The sequence below is a fragment of the Bidens hawaiensis genome, unplaced genomic scaffold (genome assembly GCF_021521415.1).
Source record: "Bidens hawaiensis isolate Kalapana, Puna unplaced genomic scaffold, B.hawaiensis_p1.1 tig00073468_1, whole genome shotgun sequence".
Lineage (NCBI taxonomy): Eukaryota > Viridiplantae > Streptophyta > Magnoliopsida > Asterales > Asteraceae > Bidens > Bidens hawaiensis.
Genome location: NW_027502784.1, coordinates 5062 through 9646, shown reverse-complemented (window position 1 = coordinate 9646; position 4585 = coordinate 5062). Strand labels below are relative to the sequence as shown.

At 35.1% G+C, this 4585-nt stretch overlaps 1 pseudogene; it reads left to right on the top strand.

Moving 5' to 3' along the window:
• The first annotated feature begins 526 nt into the window (after positions 1-526).
• On the top strand, positions 527-1679 carry LOC143606194 (F-box protein At5g07610-like; annotated as a pseudogene).
• The last annotated feature ends 2906 nt before the right edge of the window (positions 1680-4585 follow it).

Here is a 4585-nt window from a genome sequence, read left to right as displayed (position 1 = left end):
TTAGATTGCGGCATGACCGCATGAGGGACAATTCAGTTGAGCTTAGCCGATACATTTATAGCTTCGAAAATGATAATAAAAAAAACAAATTCTTACCAACCCTTACTTGACATGTGCCCGAGAGGTTTAAATCTAACTTATAGGTCAACTTTTTTTAGTTATTTGCAAGTAGGCTAAAAAGAGGCGACGGCCTGTATCCCACTTAAACCTTCTCATACTTGGTATGTAAAGACTAATTAATAATTTTAATTAGTCAAAAAATGTTGGTTAAGGTTTAGCCTTTTTAACCGGCTTATCCTTTGTGACACAAACTCATTGGTCTTGAATTAAGGGTGGCTAGAGAGTTGTCGGCTATAAGCCTATTTCTGGGAAAAAGAAAAAAAAGTTAATTAAACATGTCTATTGGGCTAATTTTCATATTTTTAATCCATCTCATGGTAAAGTATATAAATATCATGGCATTTAGTTTATTTGCTTGAGCTTCACGCCGCTTAACCCTAATCTTCTTCTTCTTCTTCCAAATATGATGAACACAAGACCCAAAACAAAGAAAATAAGGCAGGAGGATTCCGTTCATCAATCTGGAGCATTGATTGGTTCCAACGATGACCTTTTAACCGAAATCCTTATCTGGCTTCCTGTCATCTCCATCCTTAGCTTTAAATCTGTATCTAAACACTGGCTAAGTCTTTTGAGTCACAGACATTTAACCACCCGGTATGATAATCATAATAGTTTTTCAAAATCTCCAGCTGGTCTTTTTGATGACAGCAGAAAGTTATATGTTCCGTTTGATGTCGAAAACCGAAGCATTCCTCCTTTTCATGGTCTCAATTTCTACCGTGACCGTTACGGTACTATCACAATCCTGCAATCTTGTAATGGATTGCTTCTTTGCCGTAGTGATAATGGGTACCCAGAGTCAAGTAAATATTATGTGTTTAATCCCACCACCAAGCAATCTGCAGTCATACCCTCTGCCCCAGGAGGTCGGAGAGTTCCTAAAACCATCAATTTTATGGCTTTGGCATTTCATCCAACAGATTGCCCTCGCTACAAAGTTGTTTGTATTCGTACTTTACATGCTCGTCGGGCAATTGTCTCAGGTTCTAATTTACTCGTCTGATACACGGAAGTGGAAGGTTTCAGTTGAATCTTTCTCCGCGAATCATCCCTTATTAGTCGATGGAGTTTATTGGAATGGATCTATCCATTGGCCTCCCCGTTATAGCAGTCACTTGTACTTTAAACTTGATGTTGAACAATTGCAAACATTACCCTTACCGCCGGAGATGATGTCTTCCAATCATTACTCTACAATGTACTTTGGGGAATCTAGAGGTCATTTGCATTTAATAGTATATAAATATGGCCTTTTTTTACAGATATTGAACGTGTATGAAATGTTGAGCGATCGTTTGGGGTGGTTTGTCAAGTATCAAGTAGACCTTGTTGTACTTACCCGTGCTTTCCCAGGGATGTTCCGGTCGAGTTATTATGATTTTAAAGTCGTTGATGTGGTCATAGGTGAAGAAGAAGAAGATACATTTGTGGTGCTGGTGACCCTTGGAAGGATGATAACCTATAATGTGCATGACAAGAGTTTTAAGCATATACATAGGGTCGTCAGCTGCTTCTCAACTTTTCATCGTTACACCAATACCTTAACTTGTTTCTAAGAGACAATTAGGTTTGTTTAAGTTTTTTGTATTTGGATGTGTGTTTTAAACTTATAGTCTATTAAGTACTTGTTTTCTGTTGTTAAAAACATATTTTATTTTGAATTATGAAAGTAGGTTTTTTCTAGTGCTTCAAACGAGTTCAGTTGATTGGGTTTGATTGTTTCAGTATCAATTTGTCTCGCTTGTAACTTGTTTTGTACCTTAATTCAGATTCAGCGGATGGATCTTATGATTGTTATTAGTTTTTATCTATCGGGTACTAATTGTGGATCAAACTGGAACGATAAGTAAAGTTATGCTTATTTAGAAATGGGAATTCATTTACATGCTTATTTTGTATATGTGCATCTATGTTCTGTTAATCGAGAAACGGAAAGTCGTTTACTTGGGATTTATTCTTAAAAGCAGTTATCTAGCCATTGATATTTATACAACCATATGCAATTTTTTAAGTGTATATATACAATTATTTTTCCAAGCCCTTATTTGGTTTCTGTCTTCACTTGTTACTTTTAGGAATCTATAGAAGTTGGAAGCATATCATTTGTTTAGATTGGTTTGAAATGAATAGGATTTGTTGTTTTTGACTTACATCATTCTCATACAAAATATAGAACAAAAACCAAAACAAGTTGCTTATTGAAACTCTTCACTTTATATATACACTTAAAAAAGTGCATATGGCTAGTATATATATTATCTCATAAAGCAGTCTCCTTTAATGGCGAATCTTATAGGCGTAACATAAACTATTCAAACACGAGAATCAGTTTGATAGTACACATCTAAATACACCCTTGAATGGAAACAATCAGAAGATGGATACGCACGCAGAAGCCTAATTCAAAATTTGAAACTAATGAGAGAACTATATATATCACAACTGCAGACCCTAATATCATCTGTTATGTTGCGTTTGGTTGTGTACCGACTGCATCGGTTTTTGTATATAGACATAAGATTGGGTTTTTGACTATCTGCTATTGCACTTTGTATATAGACCTACACTTATATAGTTTTATAAAAAAGCAAGTTTAGGTTTTTGACTTTTTGTTCTAGAATTTATAGAGCAAGAAGTAGAAAAGCTTTTTGATTCTTTTACATCTTTGACTCTTGAAAGCCAAAGTCAAACAACAGATCTTATGTATTTCAAAACTGATCTAAGCAGGAGTCTACAGTTGTTGACAGTTTTAGGAATCTCATGAGGATACCATCCATCCTTTACTAAGCCATATCCTTGTTGCAGCAACAATATTTAAAATATAAAATTAGGATAACATAAATAAAATTTTGATAACATGCTAAACAAAATATTTTTTTTATATTTTTATTTTCACAAAATTAAGGTAACATAAATTAATAAAAGTTCATGTTTATTCGTTTTTCTTAAATTTAGAAGAAAAGGTTATGAACAAATTTCGTTTCTACACATAATCGATATATGTATAAATAATGCGTTTGCTCTATTACCTATACATAATTACGCTTTGATATATTGTCAAAATTCAAGAGCGAAATCTTATGTTGTTGCGATGTTGCCAAATGGTGATGGAGAATTCAGAGCGAAAAAAAGGCGTTTGGCGAAAGGTTGTATCCATAGAAATATATTGTCAAAATTTACAGTGAAGCACTGAAGTGGAGGCACTTGGAGGTGGATGTTAAGGATATTTGGTGTGGGATCTTCTTTCCAGAAGAGATTTCAGGTTTTATTCGGGCTTGAGTCGAACAAACGGTCTAGGGTGTCGGATATATTAATGAGGAGAGACAAAATTGAGGAGTTTATGAACCTGTTGATTGCGTGTCATTTGCCAAGGGGTTATTTTGAATCCGGTGGCTAATCGGTTGCTGTGGGGATCGGAGGGCAGGCCCGGTTTTTTGGTAAAATGTCTCAAAGCCATGCTGGAAGCGGTTCGTCAGCCGAGTGGGAACTACTTTATAAATGGAATAGTATTGTCCCAAAAAGGAATGGATTTTAGCGTGAAGGGCAGAAATGGAAAGGATACCATCGTGGGTATCATTAGCTAGACGAAATTTGGTAATGAATCCTGTACTATGTCCGGTTTGTGGACAAATTGAGGAGACGACTGAACATGCTTCGTTTCTTGCAGATTTGCGCAAGCGATTTGGGAAAAGGTTGCAGGTTGGTGTCGGGTTTCGAACATTTTTGCCATTTCAGTCCGGGACTTATTGGATCTCCATAGATAAGAGTCCGAATTTAATTTTGATATGGGGGTCGGGCGATGTCTACTAATTCCATTTGTGTTGTTTTTTAATTATATACGCTTTGATGAGCTATTAATTATAAAAAAAACATAAATTTACTAACATTAAAAATGTGAGTTATTAATTAAAATGTACACCTTTTTATCCCCTTGGCAATTGGTATATATTGGATGAATGTTTTTTTGGTGTTAGAAAAATCTATGTTGGAACTATAACAACAAAAAAACAACTTAGACATTATAATAAATGGATGCAATACTTTGAATGTTAGCTATGACTATTTGAAAAGCTCGTGGCTTAGAGCTTATTCAGATTTAGCTCGATAAAAACTCGTTTGATAAGGCTTAGCCAGAACTGAGCCGAGCCTGCTTGGCTTGGTTAGAAAGCGAGCCTAACTCAGCTCGATTCGTAATGAGCCGGATTGGCTTGCTTCGCTTGCAATCCTTAGATTATTTTACTTTTAAGATACTTTATTTTTATCTACATAGAGTAATCCCTATAATATATTATAAATATTGGTTATTATTTGCATGTATTTATCCGTGGAGTTGGATGCCTATGTCATATTTGGGGATTGATGGATGCTAGTGAACTTATTGTATTTCGTTGAAATTTTGAACCAATTTTGTATCTGGTCGTTGAACTTGATTTTCGCTCAATGTATTGGGTTCAACTTTTTA